The 19463-nt window shown below is 40.6% G+C and overlaps 1 long non-coding RNA gene across 2 annotated transcripts in view; it reads left to right on the top strand.

Annotated features, from left to right (window-relative positions):
- Positions 1-19463, top strand: part of LOC138638229 (uncharacterized) — a 93278-nt gene that overhangs the window by 35220 nt on the left and 38595 nt on the right. For both annotated transcript variants that reach the window (XR_011312471.1, XR_011312470.1), the window contains exon 3: positions 10344-10424. This is a non-coding gene — a long non-coding RNA (uncharacterized lncRNA). The remainder of the gene's footprint in view (positions 1-10343; positions 10425-19463) is intronic.

Genomic DNA, 19463 nt, shown 5'->3' with positions numbered 1-19463 from the left:
GCACAGAGAAAAACACCAGCCAATGTGTTAGTGGGGTTCAGCACCGCCTGCTGTTCCCCCACTGTGTAGCCGGCAAAGTGACCTGCAAACGCAACGCAGACACAAAGCTGACTCCAGTGCAGGCTTCGGCCTACACTCTGCTCCCCCTGCTTACCCTTTGCTACAACACCGCTAGTTGGGGCTGTAGGAAGACAATCTTTGATAGGCAACGCATCCGGGTTCCAGCACCGCCAGCTGGTTCTCGGCAGTGCTTTTGTCACAGGTACTCCCTCGTGCCAAACCTGGTTTCAGCACCGTCAGCTGTTTCCGGGTTGTGTCAAGCTCACTGAGACGCCTATGCTTGCCCCGTCGTGGTGCGGTCGGGTTAGCCAACTCCAGGGTGCCTCCAGTTTAGGAGCTTCCTATGCGGGCTGCGTGAACTGGTAGTCAAGGCTGGTTCTGTAGTGCCAGTAGGCCCAGCTCCCCCTGTAGGACTGTTGGGGTTCGGTAACTGCGGCTGCCTCGCGGCCTAGCTGTTCTCTCCTCTCCTGTGGGCCTTCGGGTCCACCACCTGGTTCCAGCACCGTCAGCTGGTTCCGGGCCGAGCCTTTGGCTTAGGTGCCTCCTCCTGGGTATCCGAGTTCTGCCAACGTCAGGCGGTCCTTGGTAGTGCTTTTAAGCGCGGGCACCTACAGCTTAGTAACCGGGTTCCAGCACCGTCAGCTGGTCCTCGGTCGTGCCATTGGCTCTTGCACACTGGGGCAACGCATCTGGGTTCCAGCACCGCCAGTTGGTTCTCGGCAGTGTTTTTGTCACAGGTACTCCCTCGTGCCAAACCTGGTTTCAGCACCGTCAGCTGTTTCCGGGTTGTGTCAAGCTCACTGAGACGCCTATGCTTGCCCCGTCGTGGTGCGGTCGGGTTAGCCAACTCCAGGGTGCCTCCAGTTTAGGAGCTTCCTATGTGGGCTGCGTGAACTGGTAGTTAAGGCTGGTTCTGTAGTGCCAGTAGGCCTAGCTCCCCCTGTAGGACTGTTGGGGTTCGGTAACTGCGGCTGCCTCGCGGCCTAGCTGTTCTCTCCTCTCCTGTGGGCCTTCGGGTCCACCACCTGGTTCCAGCACCGTCAGCTGGTTCCGGGCCGAGCCTTTGGCTTAGGTGCCTCCTCATGGGTATCCGAGTTCCGCCAACGTCAGGCGGTCCTTGGTAGTGCTTTTAAGCGCGGGCACCTACAGCTTAGTAACCGGGTTCCAGCACCGTCAGCTGGTCCTCGGTCGTGCCATTGGCTCTTGCACACTGGGGCAACGCATCTGGGTTCCAGCACCGCCAGCTGGTTCTCGGCAGTGTTTTTGTCACAGGTACTCCCTCGTGCCAAACCTGGTTTCAGCACCGTCAGCTGTTTCCGGGTTGTGTCAAGGTCACTGAGACGCCTATGCTTGCCCCGTCGTGGTGCGGTCGGGTTAGCCAACTCCAGGGTGCCTCCAGTTTAGGAGCTTCCTATGTGGGCTGCGTGAACTGGTAGTCAAGGCTGGTTCTGTAGTGCCAGTAGGCCCAGCTCCCCCTGTAGGACTGTTGGGGTTCGGTAACTGCGGCTGCCTCGTGGCCTAGCTGTTCTCTCCTCTCCTGTGGGCCTTCGGGTCCACCACCTGGTTCCAGCACCGTCAGCTGGTTCTCGGCAGTGTCTTTTGCTCTTGTACCTTCTGCTCCCCATCCTGGTTCCAGTACCGTCAGCTGGTTCCGGGTTGAGCCTTTGGCTTAGGTGCCTCCTTCTGGGTATCCAAGTTCCACCAACGTCAGGTGGTCCTTGGTAGTGCTTTCAGGCACGGGTACCTCCTGCTTAGTAACCGGGTTCCAGTAACGTCAGCTGGTCCTCGGTAGTTCCATTGGCTCTTGGACCTTCGGCTACCCATCCGGGTTCCAGTACCGTCAGCTGGTTCTCGGCAGTGTCTTTTGCTCTTGTACCTTCTGCTCCCCATCCTGGTTCCAGTACCGTCAGCTGGCTCCGGGCAGAGCCTTTGGCTTAGGTGCCTCCTTCTGGGTATCCAAGTTCTGCCAACGTCAGGCGGTCCTTGGTAGTGCTTTTTAGCACGGGTACCTCCTGCTTAGTAACCGGGTTCCAGTAACGTCAGCTGGTCCTCGGTAGTTCCATAGGCTCTTGAACCTTCGGGTAGCCATCCGAGTTCCAGTTCCATCATCAGGTTCTTGGCATTTTCTCAGCCTTCTTGTACCTTCTGCTACATTTCCAAGTTGAAGACCCTAAAGTCGACGACCCGGAAGACCACCCCGATGACAACGACGACAACCCGGAAGACCACCCCGATGACGACGACGACGACGGCGGAGACGACGACGGCGGAGACGACGATGGCGGAGATGACGACACTGGAGACGACGACATGGAAGACCGAGAAGCAGAAGAACAAGAGGCTGCAGAACAAAGAGCAGAAGAACATTAAGCATAACACTTAATATCAGAGCAAAAGATATTATCTCAATTATATGCAGAAGAAGACTAAGCAGTGTATGGGGGTGAGTCCGTTCCTCCTCGTGGTGCCCCTGGATAAAGCCTGATGCTGCAGGCCAAACTGAACGTGGACAAATGTAACTTTTGTGACTGGCAGAACGGAAGGTGTAATCTTCCAACTTTTATAGATAACAACTACGGGAATGCCTGTCACAAATGAGAATATGATGAAGAAGTAGAATAGGAAGAATAATACAGTTGAATAAAATGAATATGTAGAATAGGAAGAATAATAATAGTTGAAGAAAATGAATATGAAGAATGTAATAAAAAAAAAAAAAAGGTAAAGGATGAAGAAGAAGATGAATAAGGTGAAGAAGAAGTTGATGTCAAAGATGCTGATGATGATGAAGATGAAAGTGTGGGAAAAGTAAAAAAAAAAAGAAGGGGAAGGGCGTGGAATAGTGAAACATCAATATCTGACAAAATAAAAAAAATATTTACATAGTCAATATCTTTGTCACTCCGAACGTCTTTAAAATAAACAAAAAAAAACATGCTATTCTATTTGATTGGGCTAAACCTCTATGACTTTAATGTCTCCGCCACCTCCCCAAATACATCCTGCATTATTCTTAGTTGTTTTCCTTCATGTAGAATGAACCTACAAGGAAAGAAAGGGTTTATTTTAATTCCGATATTTTGGTCCCATTGACTTGCATTGGGATCGGGTATCGGTATCGGCGATATCCGATATTTTTTGAATATCGGCCGATCCTATCCGATACCGATACTTTCCGATATCGGAAGGTATCGCTCAACACTAGTAGCCATGTTTTGCAGCAATGGATGCTTGACTTATGGCTAGTAATACAGTTCCCTGACATGTTGGGTAGTCTTGCTGATATATACTGTAGAAGGCTGCATGGGCATTTGATGACATAGACCATAAAATTTGAATCGCATGTAAAATAATCCCAAATGGGGTAGGACATCCCCGTCCTAGCATGTGTAATGTTTTCTGACATGTTGATGTTTCAACATGCAGCGCAATTCTCTATACATCGGCTAGATTATCCAACACGTCAGTGAAAAAAGTGTTAATTGGTGTTCTGATAATTGTGCCTCTCAACATCCATCCATAATGGAAAACATGTATTTGATTTGTCGTCCCCACGAGGCATTCCTCTTTTTAAGTCTTTACAGTTTGATTGCATACAAACAACTTCCTCCATGCTTGTCCACATTTGTATAGTGACCATGTATGTGCAGAAATCTACTGCATACCGTATATTCCCCTTATCAATGTAAGCATCTCCGCTCCAATGACAACCACTCAATACATGCACCTGTCTTTCTGGTACCCGAGTATCACGTCATATCGGGTGGGCGGTGCCATCATGACGTACTTCTGTTTTTTAAGTACGCTATTCTACCTTTGGGACCTTACAGCAAACAGCACGCATAGGCATAGGAGTGCCACATGAAGCTTAGACCACACAGGCATCTCTACCGGTCATAAGTCTTACCATATTATAGTATTGAGTTTACACTTACTGCTCGCATCTTACATTATTGTCTTTCCTTTGCAGTTTCCATTGTAAGTCTCATTCAAATGGTGACTATATCTTAAAGTGTTTCCTTTAATCTCAGCAATCAAGTAAGCACTAAGTGTGTTTTTGTATTCTTTACTTCTATGGGTTCCCCATTGTTACATAAGCCATCTCCCACATTAATTCCCCTATGGATGCATAATCCCTTGTTTTGAGTTTCTTTTTGCACTGTAAGGCTGTGTTAACATTACGTAACTGGCGTCCGTTAGATGGACTACGTTACATAACGCGGTGTAAGGCAGTCCAATAATGCCGCCATTGAGTCCAATGTCGGACGCATCACTAGTGCACGCCCACAATGGGTGTGCGCTAGCGATGTGCCGTCATTGAGTGACGGACCCTGGGACGCAGGCTGCAGCATTTCCAGGTCCGTAACTGCTAGCGCAGATAGAGCATCTGCTAGCTAACTTTGTGGCACATTTCACAACAACTTGTTTATATGCTTATTTTCATGAATAATACAATCATGCCTCATTCGAATTAAGAATGTGCGGTGAATCTCTATTGCCTTAGTATAAGTTTATAACAGCTAAAATGTAGATAGTTTTAATAAACCTGCACTGTAATCTGTCCTGCTCTACAGAACTGAATTGCGCTAAATGCTATTCCAAAATGTAGGCACACACTATGCACTCTTTACTGAACTGTATGAAATTAAGCAGACTTATAAATAAACAGTAAGGAAATTGCTTTAAATAATAAAATACAAGACATACAAAAGATTAGAAGATTAAAAGTGGTGTGCTTAGTGCAGCAATACAGTCCTATATGTAAACGTTCAGTAAAGTAAAATAATAATCTGGGTAAGGTGTCAGGTATATATTGACATAACTGACAGTAAAGTATACTATACTATATTAAGTCTTCTATTAAGTCTGTAAAGTATACTATACTGTATAATGTTCCTATTTTTCATATCTAAATACACTCTTCAACATTGAAATTACAACAGCAATATGGAAAAGTCGTGAAATTAAGACTATCACAGGATCAATTTACATGTTAATAATATGCAAATGAAGAAAAATTGGAAACTAAGTTTTCAAAACATCTCAGTTCATTCAGTATTTATTATGTGTGCAATGCACAGAAATACGCACACTTACGCACTTTGGCATGCAAACCATTACATTATTGATGGTTGATGGAGGTTCTGCCATGCTGAATCGATTTTCTCATGGAAATCACCAAGATTTGTTGCTGGCAGCTTCCATTGCAATTAACAACCAATGATGTTCCAGATGTGCTTGATGGAAGACAGAAGTCTAGAGATGCTGCAGGCTATGGTAGCATGTATAAAGGCCCCGTCACACATAGCGAGATCGCTAGCGAGATCGCTGCTGAGTCACAAGTTTTGTGACGCAACAGCGATCTCAGTAGCGATCTCGCTATGTGTGACACGTACCAGCGATCAGGCCCCTGCTGTGAGATCGCTGGTCGTGTCGGAATGGCCTGGGCCATTTTTTGATCGTTGAGGTCCCGCTGACATCGCTGAATCGGCGTGTGTGACGCCGATTCAGCGATGTCTACACTGGTAACCAGGGTAAACATCGGGTAACTAAGCGCAGGGCCGCGCTTAGTAACCCGATGTTTACCCTGGTTACCATCGTTAAAGTAAAAAAACAAACAGTACATACTTACCTACCGCTGTCTGTCCCCGGTGCTGTGCTCTGCACTCCTCCTGTACTGGCTGTGAGCGTCGGTCAGCCGGAAAGCAGAGCGGTGACGTCACCGCTCTGCTTTCCGGCCGCTGTGCTCACAGCCAGTACAGGATTAGTGCAGAGCGCCGAGGACAGACAGCGGTAGGTAAGTATGTACAGTTTGTTTTTTTTACTTTAACGATGGTAACCAGGGTAAACATCGGGTTACTAAGCGCGGCCCTGCGCTTAGTTACCCGATGTTTACCCTGGTTACCGGCATCGTTGGTCGCTGGAGAGCTGTCTGTGTGACAGCTCTCCAGCGACCAAACAGCGACGCTGCAGCGATCCGGATCGTTGTCGGTATCGCTGCAGCGTCGCTATGTGTGACGGGGCCTTAAGACATGCAGACTGCTCACAGCAGCATGCACAGCATATGTTGTCTTGTTCAAAAAAGCTCCTTGAACACTTCCATGCTACTTCATAAAGCCCCTTGTGGCATTGCCCAAAAGGTCTTCAGATCAATTCCTAGCGATCATTATGTCACAGACAAAAGTGTGTGTGACAAAAGTGTGAATCATCTCTGAAAAGACCTCAATTCCAGCCTCCATTACTGTCTTGCTTTGAACCCTGACAGCCTTTGACAATGGTGATATGATATGAGGTCAGTAGCACACCTGTAGGTGGACATCTGGTTCGTAAACTGATGTTATGCAAACACCTTCTAATGGTTTTAGCAGACACTGTTTGACAATGTAAGCTTGTTTCAGATTTTAAAATAGTATTTCAAGCTTGTGTTATAAAGTATTCTAATTTACTGAGATAATAACTTTTGGGATTTCATTGACTGTAAGCCATAATCATCAACATTAACAGAAATAAACACGTTAAATGGATCACTCTGTTTGTAATTACTCTACATCATATAGGAGCTTCACTTTTTCTATTGAAGAGCTTAAATAAATTAACTTTTTGATGATATTCTAATTTTGTGAGAAGCACCTGTATTTCTGTGTGTGGCGCTCATACTCAATACTTAGTAAATCGACATGTTTTGAACATTTTCATTATTTGCAGATCATGTTTATCAATCCAGTGATTATCTTAATTCCATGACTTTTCCTTTTGCAGTGTTGTAATTTTAATGTTGAGGAGTGTAGATCCAAGACTTAGGGTAGATTAATATTAAAATGTATATATTTTTTGTAATATAGAAATATTATGACTAGTGTTTTGTACTGGAGAGTTCCAGATGCCCTCTACCCTTCATATGGATTAGACTAATAACATGGGATGTATAGGAGCTTATCAAGGAGATAGTAGATGCTGCATAAATCAATGTTAATGAGTGGTTTTGCATATGACTTTGCACAAAAGCAAAATGTATGGAGCTTAATATATTAAAAATGAAATATTTCAGATCCTTATAAAGAGACATTTTGAAGTGAATTATTTTTTAAGAAAAAGAAACAACAATATCAACATATAAAATATTATGAAGGCTGCTGAATAGCTTGTTGGATGCACTTTGTAACCGTGTATGTACAGATTATCAGTAAATATGTTCTTTTTTAGGATGATTCATTTATAGCTGTATGCAATTTAGCACTGTACTAGCAGCTCTATACAAAGCAATACGCTACTATTTTATGCTTTCATCTCTATATACAGTGGCTGGAAGCAAATTCAAATGGGAATGGAAAATTATGGGTTTACAGTGCCTTTAATACACTCGCAGTATGCACTTCATCAGCTGAATAATCTTCATACAAGTTATATGCAGTCCTTATAAAGATCTAAGAGCTCAGCCTCAGGATTGTATTCGGTGGCATGACATTTAAATTGTTATGAAAGATTAAGTGTGCACAAAATCTCATTAACCACCAGCACTTTACTCTACATTAGCAGGCTATACTAATCATTTTCCTCCTTTTTTGAGCATTTCATCATCTCTTTCCTCTCCAGTAAATTTTCACCTGTACATCGTACATGTCCTTTTCATGCCATCCTGTCTCGGAAATGGCCTCAATCTAGTTTAATAGCTAATTTTCACAATGCTTATTTTGTTGGTCTTCGGATCATCAAAGTCCTGATTAACAATGCAGAATTCATCAGTCTGAAACTGCCATTGGACAAGTAATATAGAGCAATGATGGTACCCTTGTCTAGGAGATCTATAACAAGAGGCTCAAGGGAAGAGAGGAACAAAATTCAGAGTTTCAATATATGTAAATGTTAATGAAAAAATAAATAGCACAGAAAGATCTACTGACGCTTTTCAAGTAGTCAGTTCTCCATTTAAGTTATAACAGTGATGACTATTTATATTGAGTGTTCAAAATGAGCCATAAAACTTAGCTGTGATACACCTGCTTTATCCTAATAAATATGACAATGTCAACCACCCTTCAGGGCACTGCTGAATTTTCAGTATATTCTGGATCCGGATCTCATCTGTTAGTGCCATGCTGCCTTTCTGTATAACCACAGAGCAATCTAGAGCACAGTATTAAATGCATGGGAGTATGCAGAAAATGACATTATTTGATAACTGCTGTATCTAACTATTTGATGTGCACTCTGATACTGTAGCTTAATGTTAAAGCAAAGCTGTGATATTTCCTAAACTTGAAGATTTCATTATCCCGATCTGCCTAGAATATTATGAACACAGAGCACCACTGTAAAATAATACAGAAGATAACTCTGTATTCTAATAAATATCTAGCAGGGTCATAAATTACTCATTGAATGGTTTGAGTGATGGAGCAGATTTAGTTTTCTATTAATTATAAGCAATGCCATTGAGTTACCTTATGGTCGAAACACATATTTTTATGATCAACTGGAGAAACTTGTGAAAACCAAAGTGCCTCCATCAGCAAACATTCAAAAAAGTGCTGACCTGGTTATCTACACAGCTTAAAGTACCACTCCAGGTTTGTTTGTTTTTTAACTTTGACTACTGGTGACTACCGGATAGGTATCGGTAACGTATGTTCTCTTTGTGTAGTAAAATACTTACCGGTGGCAGTCTTCGTCTGTTCCGGCGCTGCTCTGTCCCACTTTTTCCATCGCTTGACCACAGCTTTGACTGACCAGAAGTCAATGCTATCAGTGTAATGTAAGTCCATGAGAGTCTTGTTCTGAGTCTCATAGATTTACATTGAGAAGTGTATTCTAGTCAGCCCAGCAAACAGTGCAGTAATCCAGCCATTCACATGGTTCAGAAGAGGACCAGAGCAGCACTGAGAGCAGCAGAAGATGACCAGTAAATATTTTGCTACACATAGGAAAAAAACATTATTGATACCTATCCATTGGTGAAATGAAGAAAAAAAAACAAAGTAATGGTAGTATAATGATTTTTGGACGTGTCGAAAAACAGATCTCACTAGCATGGCTGTGCAAAGTTTCTGCCATCTGTGCAGACCAGCAAAATTACACTATGGTACATAAGTCCTGGTGGTGTGTATTTATAGGGGCAAGCAGTTCTTACATATCCTGAAATTAACTGTGCAGTGATAGTGAAAGGAAGTCTGATATTTCAAGTGCAATATACAGTAACTGTATAGTAAATGCAAGAGTAATTTCACATTGACCAATATATGCATCAGTATCTGTAGAGATCAGGTTCTTTCATCTATTCGTTAATCTCATAGATTATTAAAAAGCTGTAAAGTGTTACTTTACATTAGGCTATGGCTCAATATGAACAAAATAGTGGAAGAAATTTATTTCCTGGATGCTGACCTCAATGGGTGTCAGAGTTTACTATGCTTTGCTCTGCACTTTGTGGCTCCAGGCAACAAGTCACTGTCTACCACTGGTGATGAGCGAGTGTGCTCGTTACTCAAGTTTTCAGAGCATGCTCGGGTGTTCTCCAAGTATCTTGGGCGTTCTCCAAGTATCTTGGGCGTGCTCGTAGATTATTGAGTCCCCGTAGCTGCATGATTTGCAGCTTTTAGACAGCCTGAATACAGGTGGGATTGCCTGCTTGTAGGGAATCCCCACATGTATTCAGGCTGTCTAGCAGCCGCAAATCGTGCAGCTGTGGGGACACAAACATAATCTACGAGCACGCCCAAGATACTCGGAGAACACCTGAGCATGCTTGGAAAACTCGAGTAACGAGCACACTCGCTCATCACTATCTCCCACTAATGAAATCTACTGAATATGAATCTTACTCTACATTCTTGCCATCATTTACCACAGAAATTTTGGGATGTTAAAATCCTGCCCCCAAAATCCAGAAACACCTCCAAAGTGGCAAAATTTGGGTGTGATTTTGCTTCTTACACCCTGGTTCATATATTTATTTGGGGTATAGGACTCGCATATGAGTCATTAGGAGACTGTTGTGTGCATATGCTGTCTTCAATTGAAGGGATTTATTGTAATGACTGATTAGTTACAATTATGATCAATTATTAAATTATAAATAATAACTAATGGAGATGAAATATGGAAGTCCAGGTGAATTCAAACAATGAGCAAATTTACAATGACGTTGCCCTAGCTGGAACAATAATTGAACTGAATTTCTAAGATTTTGTAATGATTTTCTATATATTTTTTAAAGATTTGTTTGTTATAGTTTTATGTTACTGATTGCTTATCTTTTTGTATTTCTTATCTTTTTACTGTTTTAGATCAATTCAAAGAAGGTAAAAAATCTTCGTAACATGAAAAAAAAAGACAAAGGCAAAGCTAATCTATTATGACATAGCCAAGTGAGCATCTCGTCTACTAAATTGTCGGTAATCCAGCAAACTACGCCGGTCAGTCACGCGGCACATACCTATCCATCTCAGAATGCATTTCTGACATCTCATCAAAGCTGCGAATGCTTCTGAGCATTTCACACACACATCATCAGCTTCTTGCTGTTTTCACTTCTTTCACCATATTCCAGCTGTCATTTTCTCTGTCTCTATACCAGATTCTAGCTGCTGCAATCAAGACTTTCAAAGAGATTGTTAGTCTTGTCTTTTCTAAAACGTGCTACCCAATTTATATTGTCTAGCAGCATACACTTGTTTTGAGCACCAAGTCTTCCCTTCATTTCTGATGTAATGCTCAACAATACACATTTTTGTAGAAGATGAATGCAATAATTGTTTGCACTTAAAAAAAATCTTCATGGGAGGGCATCTTTTATTTTTACCGAATCTGTGTATATCTGCATTCATTTTAGTGTGTATATGTTAATTCACTCACCTATTGCTGTATTCTCTCATATTTATAGCTGTTCCGCTCCTCTTCTCAGTGTCATCACTGCTCTGCAGACTCCGGATCACTCTATGCTCTTGCGTGAGCCAGAAGTCTCTTATATAATGTAAGCGTATGGAGCCTGGTTCTGATGTGCCACTAGTTTACATTGTAAAAGCCACTTCCAGGTCACACAGAGCACAGTGTGACCCAGAGACATCACTGAGAAGAGGAGCAGAACAGTAATGGATTCCAGAGAAAATTGCAGTAGGTGATTATGTCAATACACACACTACCTTCCATGCACATATACACAGATTCAATAGATTCATTGGGAACACTTATTTAGCCAATATCCACATGGATACAGCCAAAATATATTCCAATTTAAAGGGAATCTGTCAGTAGGCTCAACACTTTTAATCTATATGTAGATCATATGAAGCTGAATAAAATTATACCTTGATATCAATGATCTGATGTCTTATTCCAGAGAAATCCATGATCTACATGAGAATCTGCCCCCAGAGATCACTATAAATAAAAGGGACATTACCATTGAGATGTGTAATGACCACTATCTGCTCTCCTGATCTCATTACAGAGCTGTGTGTGATTACTGTATCACTGACACAACTACAAGTTTCTCTTAGCATTTCAACATCCATCTCAACACATTACAGTGTTGTAATACAGCAGAGCTGTAGAGCTTGAGCAATTGTGTTTGTAAGAAGACAAAGTTCAGTTCTACTGTTCTGTTTCAGTTACATGCCTCACACTGGTGATTCCTTCTTTCATATAAAATAATCTATGGATGCAGATTCTTATGCAGATCAGTGTCCGGTGAGCAAGGACTAAATGCTGGTCTATGTCACAGATATCAAATTATCATTTTATTCCGCTTCTTATGACCTGCAGGACCATGTAGACGGCTTTATGACTTTAGGAAAATAGACTTATAATTGACTTTAATGTGAGCTATATAAATCTCTCTTTACTAAGCACCCTTAATTGATGGTAACCAGAGTTTTTAACTCTGTGTCTGTTCCATTATTGTATGGTACTCACTGTGAAGTGTCAAAGAAGACACTTGAAAGGACATATGTTACTTTAGAACTTCAGCCCAGATTTGCAGTTTTTTTTAACTTGTGTTTCCTTTTTCTCTTGCAATTTTCAAACTTTTAATCTTTATGCCCTTAAATCAGAGAGTCATATCACAAAAAATAGTAAATAAATTACATTTCCCCCATATCTACTTTACATCAGCACAATTTTGAAACATATTACTTTTTGTTAGGAAGTTATAAGGGTTAAAATTGACCAGCGATTGCTCATTCTTACAACAAAATTTGCAAAAGCAATTTTTTTAGGGACCACTTCACATTTGAAGTGACTTTGAGGGGCCTAAATGACAGAAAATACCCAAGAGTGACACCATTCTTAAAACTGTACCCCTCAAGGTGCTCAAAACCATATTCAAGAAGTTTATTAACCGTTCAGGTGCTTCACAAGAATTTTTAGAATGTGGAAGGAAAAAATAAGCATTTACTTTTCTTTCATAAAAATTTGTCTTTAGACCCATTTTTTTACTTTTGCTAGGGTATCAGGAGAAAATGGACCATGCAATTTGTTGCGCAATTTCTCCTGAGTGTGCAGATACCCAATATGTGGGGGAAAACAACTGTTTGGGTGTACAACAGGGCTTGGAAGGGAATGAGCGCCATTTCCCTTTTTGAATGTAAAATTTGCTGGAATAATTAGCGGGTATCATGTTGCATTTGGAGAGCCCCTGATGTGCCTAAACAGCGGAAACCCCCCCACAAGTGACACTAGTGGAAACTAGACCCTTAAGGATCTTATCTAGGTGTGTGGTGAGCATCAGGTGCTTCAAAGAATGTTTATAACGTAGAGTCATGAAAATTAAAAAATCACATTTTTCCTGCAATTCTTTTTTTAGCTTCAAATTTTGTATTTTCACAAGGGTAACAGGAGAAAATGGACCCCAACATTTGCTGTGCCACTTCTCCTGAGTTTACCGATACCCCATATGTCATCAAAAACTGCTTTTGAAGCACAGTGCAAAGCTCAGAAGGGAAGTAGCACCACATTACAGTGCATATTTTGCTGCACTTGTTTCAGGGTGCCATGTTATATTGGCAGAGTGCCTGAGGTGCCAACACAGCAGAACCCGCAAAAGTGACCCCATTTTGCAAACTAAAACCTCTCAAGGAATTCATCTAGGGGTGCAGTGATCATATTGACACAACAGGTGTGTCACAGACTTTTATAACATTGGGCAGTGAGGATAAAATAATTTACATTTTTAGCACCAAGATTGTGTGTTAGCCCCAAGTTTTACATTTTCATACTGGAAAATGGGTAAAAATGGCACAAAAATTTGTCCCACAATTTCTACTGAATGTGGCAATACCACATATGTGCCTCCATCTGCCTAATTATAAAGAAGCTTCCATTGAGAGTTCCATCTGAATCACGTATTTCAGAGATTTACATGGAAATCCAGGTGTAAGCACTCAGAGCAGAGCACCAAATAAATGTGTGCCTAGTCTTTCTGCGATCTTTGGGAGGCAGAATGAAAAAATCAGCAGCAGGTGAATAATTGGTTTTATTTATCTTTTCCTCGTGCGGTATAAGTGATTAGGCGACTTTATTCTTTGGGTCGGTGCGATTACAGTGATACCAGAATTATAACGGGTTTTTATGTTTGGCAGCTGTCACACACTAAAAGACCCTTTTTATTGCAAATCTAGTTTTTGCATCACCACATTTTAAGAGCTACAATTTTTCCACTTTTCAGCAGACAGTCATGTTATAGCTTGTTTTTTGTGGGCAAGCTGACGTTTTTATTGGTACCATTTTCGGGCACATGATGTTTTTTGATCGCTTTCTATTCCGATTTTTGGCAGACAGAATGAATGAAAACCAGCAATTCATGAATTGTTTTTTGTTTGTTTTTTTGATACCATTCCACGTGTGGTAAAATTGGTAAGGAAGGCATCTTTATTCTTCAGGTCAGTACGATTACAACGATACCCAATTTATATCTTTTTTCATGTTTTGGCACTTTTACACAATAAAAACTATTTTATAGAAAAAAAGATTATTTTTTCATCGCTTTATTCTGAGAGCTATAACTTTTTTGTTTTTCTGCTGCTAGAGCTGTATGATGGCTTGTTTTTTGCAGGACAAGATAATGTTTTCAGCGGTACCATTTTTATTTACATTTGTCTTTTTAATCGTGCTTTTGTGCACTTTATGTTCAGCGGTATGATGATAAAGCATTGTTTTTTGTCTTGTTTTTTATATATTTTTTAACGGTGTTCACTGAAGGGGTTAACTCATGGGACAGTTTTATAGAGCAGGTCGTTACCGACATGGCGATACCAAATATGTGTACTTTTATTGTTTATTTTTTTTATTTATTCATATAAATGTATTCATTGGAAAATATATTTTTTTCTTTATTTAGGTTTTTTAAAAATAATATTTTTACACGTTTTAATATATATATTTTGTACATTGTCCCATCCTGGGACACCACTATATAGTGTCAGATCTCATACTCTGCAATGTTTCTAAACTGCAAAGTATCACATCAGCATCTGACAGGCAGTGAAGGAAGCATGTCAGCGTCGTCTCTCAGCAGACACTTAAAGACCACCTACCCTGCAGGACCCTGAAGGACCCCACGGCCATGCAATGCTCATCTATGCTGATGTTACTACTGACAGCGGCATCAGAGAGATGAAATGCCGCGATTGGTGCTAGCACCGATTGTGGGCATTGCTGCCGGGTGTCGGCTCTCACACAGAGCTGACACCCATGCCTGATAGCCGTGGCGCTCAGCGTGAGGCTGTGCGATTGGTGCGCCATGCCTATACTGTCGGGAAGGGGTTAATTTTGTCTTTAACTTTTTTTAGCACCAAAGGACATATTCAATTGCACCAAATAAATTGTACATACATTCCCTCTAGGGAATGACTGGAGTTCATTTATGAAAAACCTTTCAAATTTTAAAAAATTCTCAAATGAGAAATAAGCTAGAAACATCTTGAAAACCTTAACTCCACCCACAACTGCAATGTGAAAAAGAAAACAAAAATAGGCAAATAAATATCTCCTCGAATTTAACTTTCTTTTACTAGCTTGTAACGTTTAAAGAGAATCTGTCAGCAGGTTTTTGCTGCCTCATCTGAGAGCCTGAATTTAACAATGTATTAGTTTACATTTAGCAATGTAGCAGAGCTGAGGAAGCTAACCCCTCCCACAGCAGGCTCTCTATGTACAATGTCTATAGACACTGAGCTGCTTATCACAGGAAGGCGTATCTGACTATCAGCCTTTAGTCCGAGCAGTGATAAGCTCCTGATGCTAAAACAATCATTGCAAGTAAACAGCAGCATGGAGCTTGAAAAGAGAGGCATCGCTGAAATCTGTGATTTAACCCCTACAGCATACTGTCTTCAGATTACATAGCAAAACCCTGCTGACACATTCCCTTTAAAGGAGTTGTCCAGGACTTTTTTTTTACTATGGGCCTAATAAGGTATCAGAGACAACTACCTTTGGGACTGTTCCGTCGATGGGGCTTGACTGCTGACGTCATGCTGATTGACAGCGAGCTCCCCGGAATAACGTTGGCAGTCACGCCCTGTCAACAGAGGAGAGCTGAAGAGAAGCCGCTGCTCTGTTGACGTGACCGCTCTGTGGCTGCAAAGATTGGCGATGAGCACAACAGGCAGGTAGTTAGCAACTACCTGCCTGTTAGCAACTACCTGCCTGTTAGTTTGTAGACCCAAAGAAAAAAAGTAAATAGTCCTTGGATAACCCCTTCAATAATGTATCTAATGTAATAACTGTCATACAATAATATCTCATTGTAATTACTTATGATCAGTTCAGATATAATATTGTAAATCACGCTAAAATGTGAGTTCATAATTGGTCATAATCATTAAATTATGGTGCATTTCCAAAAATCAACATAAATATTCGGAAAAAGCGCATACTCTGCCACCTTCCTATTTAATAGCTGTTTCTGTGGCTAGATGCATTTTTAATACAAGCACTTGGCTTCTTTTTATACTTATTGCTATAATGTATATAAACACGTTAATGAAATATATGTTTGGGTTTATATGAAAGAGAAAGAATTTACCGTGGTGAAGTTTCTTTGATGTGCAGGCCAGGCTGTCGTGCAGATGGTTGCTGAACAGTGAATGCCCTGAGCCAAGACTTGCCAGCTCCTCCCTGGTGTTTTCTATATTTAGAAGGGGAATACTCTATTCCTCCGAGATATGGGATATGATCTAAGCCGCAATATGTCTGTGATCTGAAGACCTGTCCAGGATGTTCATTTCAGGATGCAGACATGTTACTGAGAAAAACTGGCATGTATTTTCAGAATTCCCTTTTGATTGGAAATTGGTTCGAAAGTTCCAGGTGTTAGAAACCAGTGATGTCTTACTTTGCCAAATCTAACTGTTACAGTGTTTCTAAGAATAATATGGCCAACATTTTACATTTCACTACATTACATGCAGTTCATTGCAAATTGTTACTGATATTTAATCTAGAAAATTTGATTCACAATCAGCAATACTTTCAAGGCACAAAGTCAGAAATAAGAGAAGCAATGATGCATGTTTTATTTGTTGAAATTGTTTCCAGTCTTTCCTGTTGTACATGGGTGCAGATATAGAGGTTGCTGGGAATGAGGATTTTCTTTTTTTTTTACAACACTGGATCTTCTGGCTATCGAGTTGAAAAAGCAACTGCCATAGATGTTTGGCAGCAGCTTTCTCACTTATCCCCGTAGAAACACATACATGCATAATCAAGCCGAATGTACATGTGTTTGGAGGAGTCAGGACAGAGCGTATTTGTCCAAATACTCTACCTTAGATGTATGGGTATCTTTAATGTTCAGGTACAGTCTACTGTTAACTAGAATAAGAAGGGTTGTTTACTATCTATAAAACTGACTTACAGGCTTCTCATTAGTAGATCCCTTTGTACTTCGCTACAGTATGACTGAGCACTCCTCTGTGCTCACATTTGGAGTGGTTATCTCACTCCTCATTAACAGTATATTAGGGGGAATTTATTAAGTCTGGCATTTATTATGGCACAAATATTAATACACTTCTTGCATGGCCTCATCACACCTTACTTCTCCTTTTTATGGCACCCTTTTTAGAAAAATGTTGAGAGTGAAAGAAGATTGGGAAAAATAAATGTGTGATTTTTACATAAAGAAAGTGCATTCTGGAAAGATTTTCTGGAAAGAACCTGCAGATGTGTCAGTTATAATCACACACATCTCTGCAGTGAGATCAAGAAAGCAGAGAGCAGCCATTACACATCACATTGGGAACATCTTTTACAGTGCCTTGCGAAAGTATTCGACTCCATGGAACTTTTCAATCTATTCCCACATATCACGCTTCAAACAGAACGATACCAAATGTAAATTTTTGGTGAAGAATCAACAACAAGTGGAACACAATTATGAAGTTGAACGTAATTTATTGGTTATTTTAAAGTTTTGTGGAAAATCAAAAACTGAAAAGTGGGGCGTGCAATATTATTCTGCCCCTTTACTTTCAGTGCAGGAAACTCAATCCAGAAGTTCATTGTGGATCTCTGAATGATCCAATGTTGTCCTAAATAATCCTACAAAAATCCATGGAGTAAGAAGTCCCATATACTCACTTAAAAAATCAATAATTTTATTAATAATCACATAGAGAAAGTAACTACAGACTAACAACACAAAATCCCTAATGATGCTTGTACAGAGAACACAGACAACTGTAATAACACCATGGGCATGTAGAGCGAATAACCCCATACTAGATATGGTACAACGTATAACGGGAAAGTGCTTAGTGCAGCATAAGGTGCCAGAGTGTATATAGCTGAATCCCTGTCTGGGGTAAAAAACTCCGTATACGTTGTGTCACCTATAGGGCCAAAAAGTAAACAAATGGGCAAAGTGCACCGCTCATCTTACCCATTAATATGTGTCAGTGTCTGTCTCTTCAGCTGCTGAAGAGGGTAAGTGGTTTACTCCTGTATAAAAGCCCACTAGGGAATTCACCTGTCCCAGCCCAAGCCTGACTAGGGGTATTGTGGTATCAAGCAGAACCTGAAAGAGACATCCCCAGTCTTTTCTGTATGCCACTGATGGCACAACCTCATCATTAAATATTGTGCCCACTAAACAAGACTAACTCTGGTCACTCTATTTTATTCATTGCAATAAATGAATTATGACATAGGGCGACTGAGACTAGATACTGTAAATTCCATCTTACATAGGAATGAGAGCAATTACTGAAACTGTATTGATAACTGTAAAGTTTCAATGCAATCACTTTCAGAGACATTTTGTTTCTCAATGACTCTGCAAATTAAGAGTTGGCAACTATGCTTGAGAGAAGAAATATAAGTGGACCTTGTTTTACTGACTTCTGCATCAACTAAGCCTTGTTCTTAAGCACTGTGGTATTCATTTTCATGAAAAATCCAGTGGCACCTGCTCATTAAAGCTATGCTTAACCAGTGACATCAGAAATTGGGCTGCAGGATGGAGACCAAGGATTTTCCGAACTTATGCACACAAAAAAATCTTTTTGAAAATTTTGCACAGTAAATCCTAAAAGATTTCTTCCAAACTTCACCATGTAAATTAATACAATTATCTGACCTCAAGGGAAAAGATCTTATTAATGTACCTTACAAGAATGTTTCCACGGTAAGGTGTGTGCACTGCAGTTATTAAATGTTCTGTACTGTCTAAGAAATACTCTCTTCATTTATAACCTGTATCTATTAATACTTTATGAAATTGGGATCAGTAGATTTTTAGACAATGTGATGCAGTGCTATAGAAGTACACTAATGTATAAATTAACGATAAGGGTAATTTGTCATTAATACTGCCTTCTGTGCAGTTGCGATTGTTATTCAGACCTATAAGGCATAGTAGTATGAGTGTGATTACTTTAGCAGTTCAATTCCCAACTAATGGAAATATGAGGTGATATCCTATGTCTTCACTACCATGTTGAAGTTGATTCATAAGTGTGGTGCTAAAAGACCCTCAACTCCCATATTAAATGTACCCATACTTTTCTAATGTTATAGTCACTGCATCTAATAGCCTTCCTTCCTCAGGTTATTGCCCTTTATTAATCTCCAAAATGGAAGGGAGAACTGATCTGGGTCATCTTGTGACAGACCCCATAATGGCTACTTGAGTTACTATATGTCCACCCTTGGTTATTCAAACCTGTACTTGAATACTCTACATAGTTAACATTTTTACTTTCCTAGAGTAATTATTAAATTTTAGGGGAAAAATTAGTGACATACTGGAGAGCAAAACAAATTGGCCATGATTTCCAAAGATGGTTTAGGTAACCTTCATTATGTAGAATACGAACAATTTGTGCCAATTTGCACCTCTCAATCAATTTTGTGCCTTTACACCAGTCTTAGTAAATGCAGTCCAATATCTTTACCGTATATACCTA

Source organism: Ranitomeya imitator, chromosome 5 (genome assembly GCF_032444005.1).
Source record: "Ranitomeya imitator isolate aRanImi1 chromosome 5, aRanImi1.pri, whole genome shotgun sequence".
Classification (NCBI taxonomy): domain Eukaryota; kingdom Metazoa; phylum Chordata; class Amphibia; order Anura; family Dendrobatidae; genus Ranitomeya; species Ranitomeya imitator.
This window is presented reverse-complemented; position numbering and strand designations above follow the sequence as displayed.